The following is a 21,329-nucleotide window of genomic DNA, read 5'->3' on the forward strand; positions in this document are numbered from 1 at the left end:
CAATAGAGGTTTTGAATAAAGCGTGTAGCCACGGCCTTACCTGAGGTATTTGCATCTCCTGAGAGAGTGATACTTTCTTTTCACAATGCCAGAAAACATCCCAAGCTGCTGAAGACTTGTGTTGAGGAGATATTAGATACTACTGATGGCTGTAGTTGTACATGGGGTTTTACCTGTGACTTTCTACTCTCCACGGGCCTGGTTTTAACTAAGTATGATGCTTTCTTTGGTTCAAACGTCCAGCCTTGTCCAACCTGTGCCTTGTCCAAAACAGTCAAGTGGGGCTGAAAAGTAGGGTGATCTGTTATATTCTCAGTTTCTGTTGACTTTTGTACTATGAGGGCTGCTTGGTATCTTGAAGGTGCATGACAGATTTTTTTCTTACTTATTCAAGTTTTAGTTTATCTTAAAATTTTTAGTTTAGGTCTGAGTTAGCAGTGTAAAATACCTGTATTTATCCTAAGCATTTTCTCTTTAGTTCAGTTTTCATGTTTCAGCAGATACATAGGTTGAAGCAGCAACCTTACATATTCCTGTTGAAAGAAGCCCCAAATGCTTTTCATTTCCATATACTTTAGGGTCATAGTCCCACGTAAACAAGATGCAGAATTTCAAAGGCTTCAGCTTCTCTGCTCTAATGTGCTGGTCACCCAAAGACATTCACTTCATTCTTGCCTCCTATCTCCAGAATAAGAATGACTATCGTATGTTGACTTACCTGGAAGCTGAGGTCATGATAGTACTCAAATGAAAAAATGTTTATGTAAATATCCTTCTCTTCTTCACCACAAACCTGCATTTACACTGTGTTCTTTAATGGCCAGTTTTACCCCATTGTGTTGGTAAAATCATCTGTGATTTCTCCTTTTTGATCCTTGACCTTCCCCATGAAGGTTAAACTTTACAGGATGAGGCAGATCTCGGCACAACAAGGATCCCCCTAGTTCAGTACTGACATCTTATTGGGGGTCTGCAGTACCTGTCCCCCTCTCCCCTGGACCTGTCACTTTCCTTCTGTGCTGCATCCAAGCTCCTTTTCCTCTGCTTCCAAACTGCAGAGATCAAGGCTGAGAATACAGTGTTGTTTTTCAGTCATTACTACTGCTCAAAAATACAGTTAGTGAAGTACCTGCTTGGGTTAGGATTAAAGGAGAACCTGTTTGGTCTTTGTTTACAGGATTGAGGAAGGCAGATGGGAGCCAGCCTGGTGCAGTGCAGTAGGGTTGATTAGCCAGGAGATGGCAGCTGAAGTACTCCTTTGCGTTTGGAGCAAAAATCAGCAGTAAGAGTGAAAACCAGCCTGTAAATAGCACAGATCCTGCCTCTCTGCATGGGAAAATGCTGTACTTCATTAAGGCTGTGCTAAACAGAAAAGTCCTAATGGATGTGTGTTTTTATGCAATCACCTCAAGCAGCCCTCTCAGCCTTTGCATTAATTCTGAGTATTGTTGTGCAGTGGCATTCACAATTAATTCAAAGCTTGGAAAAAAATGCTTCTTTGCCTTTTCATGGCTGTGTCTTTTCTGACTGACTTAACAATTGCTAGATAAATGCTGAGTTTTGAAGGATGGAGACCCCATTTTTATTTTTTTGTTCCTTTCCAGAGGCTAATGTCCAAATGTGTTGCACTTGGAGTGACACAGGTAGTCAGAATATAATGTTCCAAATGGCAGTGATTTTAATGTTGCCAGTTGGGTTTAAGTGGTGTCACCACAGCTTCGCCATGACAAACAATCTAGTCTATATATCAATAAATAGGCCCAAAATGTCTATTAAGTTTGCAAGGTAACAAAAGTAAAGAGCAATCAAAACACAGTTCCTGAGGTAGCCCCTGGCTATTTTGTCCTTTACTGAGTAGAAGCTTCATATTAGAGGGTATTGTCAACCAGCCAGTTAATCTTATTGAGGACAAAGCTCTTTCAGATGCTTAGGTTAAGTGGTTAGAAAACAACAAGCTACAGCTGGCCTGACTTCTTTTTATGGAAAGAAATGGCACAGACATCTGGAATCATAGTTGTTTAAAACATTTTTCACTATTACTAAGATGCAACAGCTAGCTGAGGATTCCTAGTTTTGACTGAACGTTCAGAACAGGCAGTCCTTCAACTGTTCAATTCTTGAAAGGACAGGTTTTACAAGTGAAAAATACACTTGTATTCCCTATTAAACTCAAACTAACCAAAACCAGCCAACCAACCCAAGAAAGACAAATGAACAAGAAATGCTGCCCTCCAAAACACCAAACCAAAGCCACCACTCCCTCAGCCTCCCCAGAGCCCCCCCTCCCAAACCCCACCAAAGGACAACGAACCAAAAACCAAACACCAAACCAAACAAACACAAATCCTGGTGTCTGAGTTGGAATCTGTGCTTCTCCACTGGTCTGAGGGCTATCACACTGCCTTTAGGGACTTACAGGACTTTTGTCCTGCAGATGTGTTTAAATCTTTCATATGTTGGAGTAAGATCTCTTTCTGGTGTACGTGCATTCTGGTGACATACCTGTGCTATCTCATTGTGTCCACTGAAATGGATGCAACAGCTGCAATGCACACTTGCAGAGCTCTAGTACTCAATGAGGCACCTTCCCACAGCAAAGTCTTGGAGGTGACTTCAGGAATGTTTCAGTTCTTGAATGAACAGGTGGATGCACACACCAAATGTTATTCACTCCACACTAAGTTTCGTAGTTAGCATACTTTTAAAAAGTATTTTTCTCCTTGGTGAATATTGGTAGCAGAATAAATACTTTTATATGAAACATCTTTTAAAGATGTGCAGAACAGCACCTGTGTAAAACTGCAGCAAATTCATGAAACTTGCCCTCGGTACCTCTTTCTTTGACATGCTCTCCCCTCCACTAAGCTCGTCCTTTGTTTCCTCCACTCTCCAGTCTAATGGGAAAAACCCAATAAAGTCTCCTCCAAAGCACCCTCCTTGTCCTTAGCCTAGTTAAGAATGTCCCAATGTCCCAGCAGGGTGATAATTCAGCGTAGCATCCACCAGCTGTGCTTTGTGCAGAAGCTGATTTCCTGTCAAAGCCACTGGGCCGGGGAACAGACAAATCTGGACTGATCCTCACATCCCATACAGCCTGCTCCTTTCTGGCGCTGGCGTGGGATTTGTGTGTGCATCACAGGGCTTCCAGGGATGAACTCTAGCTCCAAGGCACTAGTCCTGAGCTGCTGGAGACCATTGGTTTCTGTGCTGCTGTGGCTTTGGTCGCTTTGAAACAAGGATGTCACCTGGGGGCACTATTGTAGCCAGATACTCGTGTCTCGTGTCATTTGCATTTGAAAGTTTACGGCAGCAGAATATATTTCTAGAAAAGTTGCTCTTTATCAGAAGATTTCTTTTAGCTCGACTACTGGTTATAATTTTAAATGATCTCTACCCCTGAGCAGAAAAACAACAACAAAATTAAGAATAAAGAAACATAATTTCCTAGGTTGCTTACTGTTGAAGGTTAGTTTACTTTATTTGGTGAGCCAAACCTTATTTTATCTTTAAAAATTTCCTGCAAAACAGTAACCAGCTTCATGTGAGTTCTGCCAAAGCAAACATTCACATAATTTTATCTTGTGAGGTAAGCTGATATTCCATACACTTTGTTTCTAAATATGCTTTCTATGTCAAAAAGGCAGTCTGTATCCAAGATGAGTTTCCAATATCCTTGCCTTGTTGCAAGAAATTGAAAATTGCTTGTTGCAATTGCATTCCAAAAAGTGCTTTGGGAGCATTTATTGCTCTCATTTCTGGAGCTTACCCTTATACCAAACAGATATATCTCTCATAGGTTTTATTTTGTAGTAGGTAAGGGGAAATAAAAGAGAAGAAAAACAGCTCTGCTTATGTTTGTGACATCAAATGTGCTGTGATAGGGTAGTAATGAAATAGTAAATAGGTAAATTAAAACTGTTGACAAAACAGAAATCATGCTCTTTGTGATATTCCATATGCTGAGACTATTGTGAGAGTGACTGGAAATTGTGATACCTTATGCATGTCTTGTATTTGGAAAAGCCAAGTAATTCCCATTCTAAAATGTACCTATGTAAAATTCTCATCTTCTTTTCTTCTGCAGTTGTAAAAGGTCCGACTTGACAATGAAAATGTACCAAACACTGTGTCATGGAAGAGTACTTTGGAAAGGAAGGTACTGAAAGTGTTAGCTAGGCAGGGGCATTTACTGCTCCTGCAAGCCATTCTGCCATTCTGCAAAGAAGGATTTTAAGAGTTTTGAGATTAGTGAGTAAATTTTTCCTGCATGAGTTATTACCAGTGGCCTTTTGTAGCATCCCTTCAGCAACTGCTGCATGACATGACCTTTTCAGCATATTTATCAGTCTCAGATGTACGGATGATGCAGAGTTATAAATGTGGTTGCTGGGGGAGAAATGACCAATTCAAATGGACTGTTCCAAAACCAGATTTTGATACGGGTGTTTTGGAATACATCTTTGAGCAATATATTTTACTTGAGGGATATTCTGACTTACTACAGTGGTTTTCTGATACTCTCCTGTGACATTTCTGGCATGCATCTATGAAGCTTCAGATATTACAGTATACTATCATATTGTTGGAGTCAGTGACAAAACTCTTAATTTCATTGGTGCAAGCTTAAGGCCTGGGTGTCTGGGTGAATTGCTGTACTGATTTAGCATTCTGCTTTTTACCCTTGAAGGATCATGCACAAAAACCCCCAAACCAAACCAGACCAAAGGAAATGAAACAAAATGAAACGAAATGAAACAAAACCAGACCAAACTGAACCCAACTGAACCAAACCAAACCAAACCAAACCAAACCAAACCAAACCAAACCAAACCAAACCAAACCAGACAAAAATGAAGCCAACAAACAAACAAACAAATTCAATTTCTATTTTGCTGCATTAATTCATTTACATAGAAACTTACAAGATGCCCATGGGAGTTCCTGTGTTGCATTGCTGGCACTGACTGACAGATTTAGATGCTCAAATTTTACAATCGCTCCACCCAAATGTTCAGTTATCTCCTTGGCAAATATGAATAAACAAAGAAAGGTTGCAAATTATGGCAGATTGGGAGGAGATAGGACAATGTCATGATCCAATGTTTGTGATATTGGAAGGAAGAATAAGATTCTTAATCAATCACCTCACTTTAACATCTAATTTCTAATAGAATAAGGTTTGTGTACGGTATCAGTGACCTAAGTGCTGCTTTTTGAACCTGTTAGCTTTTCAATAAACATGCTACATTTCTGATAAATTATATAGTTTCTTGGTGTATTTCTCATTCTCATTTTCTGTTTTATGGCTACCATGCAGGACTTCAGATTTCCTCTGTGACACAGTTAGTGTCATTAGCACCTGTTTTAGAGCCTGGAGGCTGTCCAGGGCAGGATTTTATTTCATGGCAGGTGCTTCCCCATGTGGCTGTGAAATCTGGGATGTGAACAGTGAAGAAATTCTCATTGTGTGTGTTCCTAGAGCTTTGACTTAGCCATTTGTGTAGATAAATAACACTCCTCTTTACTCCATGAACTCGAGTCGCTCATCTCAGAGGTCTGCTGAGGCTCTTCCTGGCCAACAAAAGGATCCCTCAGCTGAGGCCTGTCCCTGCTTGGTGCTGGGATTTGCTGTTTCGGGACATAAGATGCTCTAAGAAATGAAGTGAGGGTCTATTGAGATGCACAGGCTAGGGAATCCAGTAAACTCAGTTCTACCCTAGGTCTAGCTTTTTCTCCTGTTGATCTCTGCTGGCTGATGTCACCTGTTACTGACTCACTGCTTACGGAAGGGAGTCCCCGTTATTGTTAGCTCCTTCTACATTGTGTTATGTAAATGGATGTGAAAATGAGCAAGCCTGCTTTTGTTTTTTTTGTTTATAAATGCTTCCAGTGATCTGAAGAGGAGCAGACCTGCCATGAGTTTGTGTACTGTTGTCCAAAATACCTGAGACTCCCCAGTCCCAGTTTATGAGAGAAGTTCAAGTGAAAAATATCTATGAATACCTGACAAATTTCTGGCTCCGAGAGGTGAAGCCCACGGAGAGGGTGTCTTACACTACTGAAAATGTATAAAATGATCAAGTACAGCATAGGGTACGTTTAAAGAATGGCTTCTTATAAACTTTTATTGAAAATTCCTCTATTTGTCCAGAACTGCTCCCTGAGGTCATTTTCAAAAACCTTGCCAGAAGTACCTGATTTGAAAGCAGACATCTGGTTCAAACATTTTGCAGATCATAAATGGAGCTATCTCCTTAAGAACAGAATAATTTTTTCCATAGGGAATTGACACAGTTTGTGGCATTATTTGAATTGTGACAATGCTGTGATGCTTATTAGTCTTTGGCTCTTTCCTGTTTAAGTGATGCATACAGAGCAATTAATTCTACAGAAGCCATCAATATTTTCACTGGCTAGACAGTGATAGAGATGCACCAGAAATCTGGGAGACTACATCCGGTTGAAATCCCCAAATTACAAACCTTTTGGGAACCTATGCTAGTTAATCTTATGGTGAGGATTCCCGCCCCCTTTCTCCACCTTTTCTTATGCTGAAATGAGTTTTGCAGTTCTGGTAGAGGCTGATCTGGGCTGGTGACAGAAGCACTGCTGAAGTCCAGTGAAGAAAGGAGGGGATGCTGGGGAAGAAGAAGAGTGAGAGGAGATTTTTTCTGTGTTGCAGTATAGAGGAGAATTTAAGGAGAAAGACTACAAAAGGACATAGAAACAGATAAGGCAAATTGATCTTTGTACTTCAACATGGTGGCAAAACCAGATTCAAACAGATCTATTAAAAAAAAACAAACCAAAACAAGAGCAAGCAACTCTGTTATTTTTTTTCCAATTTGTCTTTTCCTTTTCCTTGTGTTTCTTCTCCTTTTTCATTCTGTTTTGTTCAGAACTGTGTGAAGATATCCTAAAGTTTTGGATTTTGTCATTCTAATCCTACAAATCTATCTCTCAGCTAAGCATTAATTACTTGATTAATTACCTTTAAAGAAATCCAGAAGAAGAATTCAATAAGAAGAATTCATTCAAGAAGAATGCAATAAGACATTTTACACTCTAGATTATATTATGTAGGAAAGAAAATGGAACACTTGGACAAATGTCAGAATTTATAATGAATTTATGTGTTTCATAACTGCATTAGAAATTTTTTATGAGGTTTTCATTCATTTCTTATATACCATACATGATAGAATGAAATCATAGAATATCCTGAGTTAGAGGAACCCACAAGGACAATTGAATCCGGTTCCTGGTTCTACACAGTACAGTCCCAAGAGTCAAGTGCTTGAGAGCACTTGGTCCAAACCCTTCTTGAGCTCTGTCAGGCTGGTGCTGTGGCCACGGCCCTGGGGAGCTGTTCGAGGGCCCAACAACCCTTTGGGTGAAGAGCCTTTTCATAGCCAAACTAAACCTCTCCTGGCACATCTTCAGGCCGTTTCCTTGGGCCCTGTCCCTGTCACCACAGAGCAGAGATCAGTGCCTGCCCCTCCTTTTCCCCTCACAAGGAAGCTGCACCTGCAGTGAGGCCTCCCCTCAGTGTCCCCTTCTCCAGGCTGAACAGACCAAGGGACCTCACCCCAAGGTCCTTCACCATCCTCATGGCCTCCTTTGGACACTCTTAAAACTCAGTATTTTGTGTTGTGGCACCCAAAATTGCCCCCAGCACTGGAGTGAGGCCGCCCCAGAGCGGAGCAGAGAGGGACAATCCCTTCCCTTGCCTGGCTGTGATGCTGGGCCTGCTGCACCCCAGGACACGCTTGGCCTTCCTGGCTGCCAGGGCACTGCTGGCTCAGGTTCAACTTTCTATTGACCAGGACCCCCAGGTCCCTTTCGATTCTTTTAAAATAAAGAGTGCCACTCCTTTAAGAAATTTGAAAAATAACGTTACATTTATTCCCCAACCAGAAAAAATTGTAGGTCATGCTAGATTGAAAAACTTGCCTGAGAGCAGCTGTCAGCGTGGTCAGATGCAAATTTTCAACTAGCATTTTCCCCTTCCCATGAGACTGAGGAAGGAGAAATTAAATGAATATAAATTATAATGTGTTCAGTTGAAAACAAATGGCTTAACTCTGGACTGAATACCAGTCAAAAAAAACTAATGTTTTTTCCACACCCTAAAGAGTCAAAGAAAAATGTAGAGCTGGCACCTCTGTATATGTAGGTGAAGCTGAAAACGTGGGAAGTGGAATTAAATTAGTCTTTTGTGTCCTACAATGTTTAGTGTCAACATGGCCACTGGAATTTTTATTGAAATGTTTTTGACTTTTCTGTTTTTAATCTATTTGTTGTTAAAAAGTATATTTTGTGTTCTATACTTTTAAAGATGGCAAAAAGAATGGAAAGGACAAAGAATGTAACTGAGTTTGAGATGCTTGTGACTATGGCTTCTGATGGGTAGAGAAGACTATATACAATTACTGTTTGAACATGGAGTAGACACAGCATAAAGACTTCCAGTGATTTTGTGCAGGTATTTTGAGGAATGTATGAGACTGAATAGCTCATATTCCCAGCTCTACACTCTGTTTGTTCCAGTGAAGCTCCAGTCCAGCTCTTCAGGAATGAGGCAATAGAACTCAGTTTAATTGAGCAGTTGAGTGACTTTCTATTTGAGAAAAGGTTTTGTCATCATCAGATCTCTTTGATCTCAAACAACATTGAATCCAAACAGTTTCCATGTACCTAAGGACTCTCTTTTATGTAATAGGACTACTGATGCTTGTACTGCAAGGTACCTCTGGCTGGTTTATACTTTTCTTAAAATACAGGGATCTGAGCACTTTAAACCATTCACAAACACAAAATGTAAAAGGTCTTAGTTTCCCCAGTCACAGGTGCTGCATTGCTTGTATGCTGATAGAAAGCAGCCTTTTTCCACATGGGAAAAGATATCAGGCAGACATGAAGGATCCTCCCCAAAGTCCATGGTGCTAAATATGCATCACAGAATTCTAAATTTTGTGTCTCCCTGCTGCTACTTAGTACTTGGACTGTGTTAGTGCTGGGGATGTTACCTTGTGAGGTCTGAAGGGCTTGTGCTCAGTGTTACACCTGCAGTCATTTCCATAGGGAATTGACACAGTTTGTGGCATTATTTGAATTGTGACAATGCCGTGATGCTTGATAGTCTTTGGCTCTTTCCTGTTTAAGTGATGCAGACTTGTACACATAAGTCACAATGAGCCACAGACAGCACAGCTTAGCACAGGCCAGTGGCTGCTGTTTCTCATGCAGAGCCCTGAGAGAATCTGGGCACAGCATAACTGATTGACAGAGTGCTTTGCTGATCTTACTGCAAGTCCTTTCTCATGGGTAACTTTGCTTTTTTAGAAGTAGTACCTGAATTCTGTCTGAAAATTTTCATGGGGCTGGTTTCTGGTATGGTAACGCTTAAAATGGTACGTGAGAGCAAAGTTTTGTTTGTTTTATTTCCTGACATCTCTCTGTGGGAATTGCTACGAATGCTGCTCACTATAGTAAGCCAAATTTTCCTTCTCTTGCTGAAACTCTTTGGCAGGTTGTGTCTAATATGTTGTGAGTACTGCCTTTACCCTCATATCTTTTCAGGTTTCCACTTTATACCACTCTTTCTTTACTGTTTTGTTGGGTTTGCTAACCTTTCTCATCCTTAAGGTAACCTAGATAGAAAGAATGATTTCTGGCTTTGAGTCCCTAGAAAACAATTTCTGAACTTTTCAGCATGAATATGAGGAAGTGGAACTGCAGCATATAAAACCCTTTATGGGCTAGATCTTGACAGATAGTATTATCTTTCAGGAAGAAATGAGTGTGTTCACTGCCATAATGGGCTGCTGTCTCTGCCCCAAATTCTATTGCTTTTTTTTTTTTTTTTTTTTGTTATTTGAAATATTTTCTAGCCTAACTCCAAAGAGCAAGCTGCAAATAGACATGAGGTCTTTGTAGAAGAGCACCTGCTGATCCTTTGTGAGGCAGCCTTACCTGTCCTGAATCTGCTGGATCTCTTGGCAGTGCTACCTTACTCCTGCTGGGTGAGAAGTGGACTGTGTGCAATTACACTTTACTTATTTCCTGGCCCAAGTTTTTTATTTTGTCGAGTCTACAGTTTTCTTGGTGAAGCTTGACACAGAGATTGATTTTTTTTTAAAAAACTGAGTCACAGTTGAATTTTGCAGTCAAAAGCATTGAAGGGGTTGCTCCTGACTGAGTCATGGCCATGTAGGAGATGGGAGCAGAGCACCTGGGACATTTGTGCTGCCTCCAGACTGGAAAGGGAAGCAGGTGCAGTGGAAGATGCCATTGCACAGCTGCAGCAGTGCTCAGCACCACTGTGCTGGTGCCTTGCAGCCAGTCCACCTGAACTGGCACTGCCTTTGTGCAGAAATGCTGGCTCAATCCTCAAAACGCCAAAGAGGGACTACTGTGAACTCTTTTTTGTTTTCACAGGAGTGAAAATGTTTGGAGTGATAAAAGACATCTTCCCACAGAGAGACTGTGCAGGGTCACACACACATCTGCACCAACCCCCTTCACAGAATCAGAGGGTCACTGGGTTAAGCTGGGCTGGGAGGCAGCACAGTGAGTCATCTGCTCCAGCCTCCCTGCTCAAACAGGGTAAAACCAGAGCACATGGCGCAGGATTCTGCCCGGAGAATTTTTGGATTTCCCCAGAGAGAGAGAGAGACTCCATCCTCTCTGGGCAGCCCGTTCCATTGGTTGCTCTCACAAGTAAAGTCTTTGAAGTGTTCCATACATTTCTGAGCACCAATGGGCCAAATGCCGCTAAACTCCCCTTAGGTTACACAAAACTCATGTCCTTGCATAAATGGATTAAGTTACTAGGGCCTAGCTAGTTTCCAAGAATCATGATAGTGTTATCATTATACAAGATGAAAAACTATGAGGAAAATAGGTGGGAAAAGGAAAAGCATTTTTGTGCAAAAACAGTTATGTAGAGCCAAACTTCAGTTGGAAGCTGTTCTGCTTTTTACCCACAAGGAAATGAATCAGAAAAGTTGCCCCTAATTTTTTTTTTCCAATTAAGATAGTAATTAAATTTTTATATCAGATAACACATATTATATGCACTGAGGAAAGCTTTTCTTCCAGTACCACGCAATCATTTCATTAGAATTGCATTTTAATGGAGAGTGTGTTAGTTCATTATCAAGTATTTTCTTTCATGGTTTGTGTATTCTAAAAATGCTCTTGCTCTAGAAAGTTTCTTTTCAGATTCAGGTGAGCTTTTTGAAAAGCTTTGTGTGAAGATGCTCTCTTTTATTTCTTTAATCTGTCCCTATTTGTGTGATCTAGCTGGCAGTCTCTACTGAGGAGGCCACAGTGTGCAGTGAGATCTCTTACAGTCAAATACCTGGAGTCCTGTACCGTTACGCTAAATGTACAAAAGAAAAGTAAAGGAATTTTTTTTGTAGTTGTTGCTGGTTTTTTTTTTGTTTGTTTGTTTGTTAGTTATTTTGCTTCCAGCAAATGATAAATAGTTGTTCTAGGGGTAATAAAACCAGGCACAACAGAATATGAATTTTGTTGGTAATGGAAAAGGACCCAGGAGGCTTTGGGATGTTTGAGCAGAGGATGCAATTGCATTAAGGTAGGACTTCATCAGCTCACCATGATGTGGAGATAACAGGCATGGGAGGAAAAGCAGAGCTGAATACCCTAAAACTTACCTTGAACTGAAGTTCTACTGCTTCTACTTCTTAACCAAGGTGGTTATGATATTTATTAACTCTGCATATTAAATTAATCTCTACGAATTTCAGCTATCCTTGATACTATCCTACAATTTGGCCTCAAATTCACATATTGAATTTGTTGTTTTGTCTGTACATTTGTCTACATCTTTCTTTCACAGAAACTTTGCAGGTCAGTGCAGCAACTGTAGGATACTTGCAACTAAAAAAAAAATACAATGCACAAGCTGTTAAGGATCTTTAACAGCTCGTTGAGCCAAAGTGTGATCAGGAAAAGTAACTGACTTTGTTTAGGGTAATGGGGTAGGGAGAACCTACCCAAAAAGATTTAGCCTGAATTATAAGTCAGGATCTATCTATCTCTATCTATCTATCTATCTATCTATCTATCTATCTATCTATCTATCTATCTATCTATCTATCTATCTATCTATCTATCTATCTATCTATCTATCTATCTATCTATCTATCTTGCAAAGCTTTGCCTGGCTGAGGATATTGATCAGAATAATGAAGGAACTATCCCTTGGCCATTCTTTGAATAAAACACTGATTGTATTTGAGAAGGGATGATTTTGATGCAAAATCGTGTTAGAAAATGATATAGAATCCAACATGTTGCACTTACGTGTTCCTGATCTCTTTTGTTGACTTAATTTTAAGAGCTGCTGAATTTCCTGACCGATGTATTTGTATCATAGTTTGATTCCTTCTTATTTAGGCAACTTTTGTCTGTGTCATTTGTCTATTCCTTTCCACTTGCTCTGTGAAGATTTAAAGAAAAAAACCCAAACAAGCCTGAGGAAGAAAAGTGTCACTGGCATGGCCTTCCTGGTTTTACTGAGAGCAGTATGTATTATTGTTACCAAAAGGAAAGGATGCTCATCTACAAATCCTATGAGTCTCAAGGAGGATCCTGTGGTAGAGTGAGCATGTGTCTTCCTTTGGAGACAGACATGCCCTGCCTCTGCTGCCCTGCCACAGGAGCAGCTCACACGGTCTGTGTGCAAAAAGCACACACAGATCCCTCCTTTGAGGCCAGGGTGGGCTGTTCTGAGCCTAAGATGAAATAAATGAAATAAAATCGGTTCAAGGGATATGAAGGGCAAAACTGGAAGAATTAGCTCCATTGAAGAATTTTAAATGAGCCTTGGGGCATTGTCACTTCTTTTGTTTACACAGAATGTTTTTTTTGTTTTTTTGATTGCTTTTTTGTGTGGTTTTTTTTTTTTTTGTGAGTTTTTTGTTTGTTTTTTGTTGTTTGGTGTTTTTTGTTTGGTTTTTTTTTTTTTTTTTTTTTTGTGTGTGTGTGTGTGTGTGTGTGTTTGGCTTATTTGGGAAACTTCAAACAGTGTGGTGTCTCTGAGGAGGAAAGGGAAGGAGCATGCATTTCTCTGCTCACAGGCCAGCCCTTTATTTTGAAATAGTTGTGTATAAATACAGGAAAAGGACTTTAAGAGCTTCTGCCTTCAGAAAAATTTGTTGTGGACAAAGGACCAATCTTGCCTGAGATAAATATTGCTGAGGAGTAATTATTAGCAACATGCCTATCAAGCTGAAACTGGTGCTGGGATTTCATACCTAGTATAAAACTCTTACTGCTATCTAGTTAATACAGGCTGAGTATATCTAACATAATTTTGGTGTTGTTTAATTCCCATTGAAAAAATATTCTCTTTGAGGAGAAGATAGAGGATGAGTTCTGTTTTGCTCAGCAGATAAAATATTTAATTTTTTTCTAAGAGAAAATATTTGTTTCTACAGAAAGAGTAGAAGTTACTTTTCTTTTCTTGTTGTGAAGTACCTTTAGAGCAACGAGAAACCAGTTGAGGGCAGATCACATTCCATACAAGAGGAAAGTAGACTTTAGGGACCTTGGAAAGAAAGATAATAAACAAAACAACAATATGCCTTTTGGACAAAAAATGGAATGTTGCCCAGTTGTAAATGTTCAGCATTAACATCATCACAGTGATCTTTTAAATGAGTCTCTAATATATTTCTATCATTTGTCCAATTCACTGTTTTTTGTAGTAAGATGATTCCTTGGGAGTCACCAATGTTTGCACAGCTACACTGACAATATAATTCATTATTTGGATTCTTCCAAGGGCAATACAGTATCTTGACCAGAACCAATTTAACAGTATTTGTGTAATAATTTTTGTTCACTGCAGAGGTAAAATAATTAAAGAGCAATTATTAGACTGGAAATAAATTTAGCATCTTCTTGAGCACCTAATTTTAGGATTTATTATAATTAAAATAATAGAAATATTAAACATGTGAGGATAAATCTCCATTTTGGATACCACTATCTTTACTCCTTAAAAGTGAGAGAAGATTTTTTGGATTTATGCCAATGTCACTGAAAGCTGAGCCTGGCTTTGATTGAGTCTTCTTGTTTGTCAAGATTTATAACTTCCTGGTGGAGAGATGAAGGAAGATGGATTTTTTTTCTGATGTCCTCCAGAAGAGTGCTTTTACTCTGATTATAGCGTTTCCCCCAAAATTCATAATGCTTTGTGAGTTGAAAAGGTGATTCAAATTCCTGGTTATTCAGAGTTGTGTATTTGGGATCTGGGATTCCCAAATCTGTCTTCCCTGGCAGCAAATTATGTTGTTCAAGTAGAATATTTAACATTCATGCATTAAAGTTAAGAGGTCTAGGAAATGTGGAAAAAAGTACGTCATAAATGGCAAAGAGAAATATCGTCTTCCATGGCCAATAATTAAAAATATAAATTATTTCTTCACAATATTAAAAAAAAATAAGCGAAGCTTTTTCATTTCTTAGTTTGGAGCAACAAAAAAGTCGCTATTCCCCTGCAGACTCAAGAGATTTCGCTGCAACAATCTTGTACATCACTTGCTACACTGCAGCTTTTTACTGAAGAAAATACAGAATTCTTCCTGAAAGAGTTTCAACAAGTCATTTCCTTAGTTGTTCTCCGAAGTATTCTTTACATCCATGAAGATTATTACGAGCCACAAGACTAACATTTTAATTTTTGTCCATGCCTGCACTCCTGAGACAGAATGCCATGGCAACAGGAGAATGGCAGTGAGGTCCTGTGCTCACACCGTGCTCGGCCCTGGGCTGCTGTCGGGCACCAACATTCACCACCACATCTCACTATCATTTACCTCTGCCACGTGCAGCTCCCTGAGGCCCTGAAAGTGAAAAAAACCCTGCTTTTGGCAAGCGGCAAAGCCTAGTCACTTCACACCTAAGACGTGGCGTTAATAAAGGACTAGCCATGTTTAAAAAAAAAATTATGCAAATGATTCAAATTAGATTTATTTAAAATTATGAAGGAGACCAGTGAAGTTTTAACAAGCAACTATGCTGTGCATTATCTGTGCACAAAGCAGATGTAATGATGCATTATAAATGCTGAGAAAATTTAATCAGTGTAGAAAAAAATATAATGAAATGGTTGTTTAAACACTGCAAAGCTAATGTTATAGTAATTAGTTCCCATTGAGCAAGACATGGTGCATATTATCTTGGCTGTGTTTGATTAGTGATCCTGCCTATGACGTCTTGTCTCTTCTTAACTCTACTTCAATGTAATTTAAAAAGTTTTTAATCCTAACCCCAGTTAAAAATACAAAAAACAAGCATGGCATCAAATTCAATTGTTCTTCCTTTCCTTTTCTAACACAATCTCCATGAAAGCCTGCTCTGATTTACTGTGGCTATATATGAGGAGGCTGAACACTTATGCTTGCAGAAAACATGGTTCTGTGGAGGTTGTGGGGGATTTTTTTCCCCTGAAAATAATATCAGCAATATTACTTGTAATGATACTCATATTTTTCAAAATGTCCTTGTAGAAGGTGGATTGGAATAGGCTGAAGTTTAGTTATGTGTTTTTTCTGAGTCTTCTGTTAGCTGAGTAAGACATAGATTTCACCACTGGTTTGTCTCAGTTCTTCAGAGCCTGTAGGGACACTTTTTCACTGATAGCTGTGGGTCAGTCCCTAAAATGAACCATATGGAAAATTCTAATCATCAGTTCTTTTACAAACAAAAAGCTTGGATATAAATAAAGAAGAGATTCTCATTAATCTTGCCTATGGATAATTATTTTTAGGAGCTGATTAGGGCTTTTGCGTTAGGAACTGTCTTAAAGTCATAGAGATTCTGAATTGTGGCTGATGTCTTTTAATCACATTGGATCATAAATGATAGATGGAACTGTATTATTTTTGGAACCTTCAGTCAATGAGAGTTACTCAAGGTTTTAAGATGTGTTCAGCTCCTACTGAACACAGTAATGAAGGACTTATGAGAGTTGAATTAAAAGCCATTAATGGAAAGTTTAGAATCCACTATCTCATAATACTGAAGAGCAGAAGAGGAGGAGACTGTTTTGCAAATGTGAAATAACAGCTATCTGTAGGGAAAAGAGATGTTGAGAAGAAAGACTAGACTCTAAAAAAACAAAAAAAATTATCCCAGTAAATATAAAGGATAATATAAAAGTACAAGTGGACTACATACCACTACATTGCAAACTCTGCATGCTCAGGTCTTCACAAACACCAGAAGAGTATTTATTTCTCACTTTGAAGAAGCATGCAAAACATGCATGTATCTGCCTTCTTTCTCTTACTGAGCAAAAGTAGTTAATTGTTATAAAAGGTGAACCTTGACTGAAATTTTAACAAATAATTTGTATATAAAACCTAAATTGAGACTGCCAAGGTAAGGTCTGTTCATGGCTTTAGAATCAGTAAGAATTTAACATGATGAAAATTATTAAAAAGAGAAAAGGTCTTCAGTGAAATATTCCAGTTTTCACTTGTTTGAGTACTTGAAGGCTTCATCAACTTTGTAACAGTTGTACTATGGATTTTGGAGTGAGACCATTTCTAATTAATCTAGTCACACTTTATATTTTTGATTGATCGCTCAGTTTTGTGGACCTGACATTATATATTTTTTTAATCCTAAGATACATAATAGTATATGTTTGTAGACTGCATATCTATTGCTCGGGGAAACTGCCCATTCTTTTTTAATCTTTTGGATAATTTTGCAAAACTTTGATTCCACTCAAAGAAATTAAAACCGACTATTTGAGAAAGGAGTGGCCCACTGATCTCAGGTCTAGGTACCAGTTGGTGCAATTATTACTGTTGGCATAACCCTAGAAATGAAAAATGATTTGGGGCTAATTTGAGAAAGGAACAGGTGAAGCTAAAGTAATTTAGGAGCAAGGAGAAAAGGAACAAGTGCCAGCTGCTCCAAGAATCATTGGCTTGTATCAGTGCAGCATATGGAAGGGCAAATCATAAGTGCATGATTTCATCATCTCTGTGGTGAAGGCTTTGCCTTCAGAACAACAGTACAGAGTTTTTGTTGTGGATTTTTTTGGTTAGTAAAGAGGATTGGGTTATGGCTGCTCCAGGAGCATCCTGCAGAGTCAGAAAAGAAGCCAAGACGTGGCTTTCCTCCAGAAATGCTTTTTATGTTGTGGACAGTCTTAAATCAATAGCCTCAAAGCTAAACTGAGCTGACAGTGAATCTAACTAATATTCATTTAAAGAGAAAAAAAAAACCAAAAAACAAACCACCACACAAAAAAGTCTGGATGCACTTACCTAAAAAATCTATATGCCCTTACATAGTTAAAGGGTTTGGTTTTCCCTAAATAGTTCTCATGTTCTGTTAAAAGCTTTTTCTAAAATCTACAAGTTGCTTAAAGCCTCCTATCTTTGTGAAAGTAAATATTTTGTCACTGTGATGCATCCTGCTTTGTTCAGAGACTACACTTTGGACTCACATCTGTAATTGCAGCCATGACATGAAGATACAGGGCAAACCTTATAGGCTGATTTATCTTTGTCAGAGAGGTAGCAATGCTCAGCTCTGAAATCCAGGATATACGTGACTCTAAATAGAGCAATTTGTCAAGTATTTCATTGACACAAATTGAAATGAAACTGAGTTCTCAGACTCTAGAGGTCACTTTGCAACAGGAAGAATTCATTATCTACGTATACACAGAGGAAAACTGTTCCACAATTGAAGTTGATTTGTGAGAGATAGACGTACACACATAAAACTTAAAACTCATAGGTCACACTTTCAAAGTAAACTAGAAGAGCCTACAGTCTCCACTGTTCCCTGGCTAATAGCCCATCAGTTCCTCTGAAAATAAAAAAATGCTGTCATCGTAGTGAAGTCTATAGAGTGTTTCAGACTCTTAGTTTACAGAAATATACAAATTACCTGCTTCAAATCTTAGATGAGGCAGCAGTCTTCTCATGAATGTGTATTAGAGTGCTACACACATATATATGTGACATCACAACCTAAGGAGAATGTTGTTTTGTAAGGTTAATTTATTTTATTTCACATATGGCCTACTTTCAAAGTTTATTAGGGACGTGCTCGTCCCTTGAAGGTGTGCTTACATTCAAGCCTATTGCTTCAGAAGCCTGATTAAAATCTTTCCTGGGTTAAAGCACAGCTGTCAAGAAAGAAGAAGAAATTGGCTATGCAGAAACAAGCTCCTCTTTAATTTGCTCAGATACTGTTGGGAGGTGAAAAATGCGTGAGAAAAGACAAGGAAAGAGAAGAAGTAATGATAAAACTGAGAGGGGGTGAAATACACATTTTGAGCTCCAGGGAAATTTATCTTACATGTGCAGTGTTTTATGACAGGGGAGAAAAGCACTGCTGGTAGGCTAAAATTGCTGGAATGGGTGTCTGATCAGCAGTAACATCAGGACGGTCCCAATGGTGGAGATTTGCCAGAGGGGAGGAATATTGCTTTCCCTTGCACAGTTTCAGCAGTACTTAGTCTCCCTTTTTTAAAATGCTGCAAGTTGTCTCTGCTTTTGCTTGTGGGGACACTCTCTGGTTAAGGATGACAGTACTTCACATCCACTTTGCACAGGTGTGGAAGATCCCAGGCAAAGGAGGAATACTACTCAGGATTTGTTTTCCTGCAGTGGCACCTCTTAAGGGCCGCTGAAATGAATGTGCAGGTTTGACTCTTTCTTTTGGGGTGGAAGATAAACAGATTGACTAGGAAAGGAGTAATTTGAAAGCAATGAAAATTCACCCTGAAAGGTGGAAATATGTTTACTGTCTTCTCTATCTATAAAGTATTTGGTTGAGATATCCACTAGAGAGATAACTACAGATGTGTGGTATCCAGATGCTTTAGACAAACTGAAAAATATTAAAAATATTAGGACCACCATGTATCCTTTTCTATGTTTGTGTTTTCGCCTCTTTATAATAAGTTTCTGAGATAGTAACATTTCAGATGGTACTTTGATAAATATTAGTCTAATGAAATTCTTGGGAAACTGAGAATGACTTCAGGAGGATCATTCACTGCTCTCACTAAGGGTAATTTCAAGATAAATGATCTCTTCTCTTATGTTTTTAACTACCAGAACTTTGCTGATGTCAGGGATACCACTGCTTCAACTTTGCTGTTTGCCTGGATAAGGGGTGCCATGCTCTGGACACCAAGGAAAGTCCCCTGGAAAACAGGGTAGACTGATAACTTTTATTTCTTGCCAGTGTTCACAGTAGTTTTTATGATCTACTAAACTGCAAGTGTTTTTTGGGACTATTTCTTTATATTATCATGCATACAGTGTGTAACCTGTTATTGTAATTTGTCTCAAAATTATTTCCCCACTAATTCTTTACTTGCAGAAAGCCTGTTTAACTGAAGCCTTTCCTGTTAAAAATATGCTTTCTGATTGATGTTTGTCACTGGGAAGAAAGCTTCCTTTGAACACTCTTATCCTGCTCTGATCCTGCAGATGTCTCTTAATATGCTCCTGGTGGGTCTCCTAAAGTTTTTTTATTGTTCTTTGTTCTGAAATACAGACAGAACATAGAAAGACAACCAGAAAGCTCTGGTTTGCAAAGAGCAAGTTGTGCCAAAAGCTGTAGGAGACAATGTTTATTTTGGAAATGCAAATTCTTGTGCTATGAGTATTCAAGGAAAAAAAGGTTAAAGGGATATTGCTATGGGTAACTTGTAAAAATAATAAAATTGTACTAAAGTGACAGTAAATAGTTAAGACTAAATTAATAGGCTAGAGATTTCTGGTGATAAAAATGACAACCAGAATTTGCTCAGCTTGGCTAGGAATATTTATTCTTGTAAATGCACCATGATTTAACCTCTGAGTAAAGTAAACACCTGATGAAACAACTTATTAATATTGAAATGACTAATGACTTGTTACAAAAAATACTGAGAATTCAGAAGAATACCTTTATGTAGTAGGAATATGAATTTCTCTTCAGTGAAAGTCTTAAGTTATGCTTACATAATTAGGCCAGGTTATGGACAAATTTTATCAAATTGATTATTTAAATAGGAGCAAATTACATGATAGTTGCACACTGCTGTCTGTAGATAGCCTTGAAATTGCAAAGGACAGAAGAAGAAAAAGTAGACAGCTTTGTTTTCTGAGAAAGAGAGAGGGTAGGAAACACTGAGGAGTCCAGATATTCATTCTGACAAGTATTCTTCAAGATTTGGGACTATGGTATGCATTTTAGAGTGATGTAGATTAATCTGGAGACTGTATGAAAAACCCTTAAGGTAGTTCAGAAGAAAGACTGCTAGAGCAGCAAGTCTGATATAGACTAAGAGGCAAACCAATTTGTTAAAGGAAAAAAAAATTAATTAGTTTAAAAAATATTGTCCATAAATTTCTGTTCAATTTTGACTTATTGTAACTAATGAAAAATATACATATAAAAAATAGAAATAAAAATATCATAACAACAGGCAAGAGAAGTTGTAAATCCAACTGCTGAGAAATCTTTTCCTAATACCTGTTTAGAACTATTTGTGAATACTGAGACATTACAAGTCAGTCGAGTTGGTTGGCTAAATTCTTTCTAGGACATTTGGAGTAGATTAGTGATGCACTTAGGGGAATGTGGTGTTGTGATAAAATCTCTTTTCTTGATTACATGTAATCACTACACCAATAAAAATATAAGGTAGAACTGTAATAATTATGATTAAATATTGTAGTCTAAATTTTGGAATTCTGGATATATTTAATGATTTTTAATCAGAAAAAAAAAGAAAAATTACTGTTGGAGCACTGTTTTGAATATTTAAAAATGAGACTTTTTTGTTAGTGTGAAATTTTGGTTTGGAGGAGAGATACAAGCAGTCATTGTATAAGTCATTGAAGTCCATAATGATTACTGATTATGTTTTTCTTTCCCTAATGATAAAACATTAATATGTTTGTCACATTTGGAGCCCTAAATTGATGGATAAAGTTAATATTATGACTCGATTGTAATTTTGCTGGTAGTTTGTAAATCAATCATTATTATCTGTTTGCTTTTATTGTAAGGAAAAGGGAAGACAGCAAGCAAATATTTACTTTAGATTATAAAAAGCCTTATTTATGAAAGATAAGTACAAGTATAAATAAAATTCAGATGGAAAAATGTGAATTAAAGTTTTGATCTTATATTTTATGAGGAAGAGAAAAAACTGCAATACTGTGTATCTTTGAGGAAGAGCTCAGCTTTAATGGAGGTTTTCTGTTTCAGTGGAGAAATAAATTTTTCAGCTAAAACAATCAAAGCATTAACTAAGAGGGGAA

The sequence above is a fragment of the Melospiza melodia genome, chromosome Z, assembly GCF_035770615.1.
Source record: "Melospiza melodia melodia isolate bMelMel2 chromosome Z, bMelMel2.pri, whole genome shotgun sequence".
NCBI classification, from domain to species: Eukaryota; Metazoa; Chordata; class Aves; order Passeriformes; family Passerellidae; genus Melospiza; species Melospiza melodia.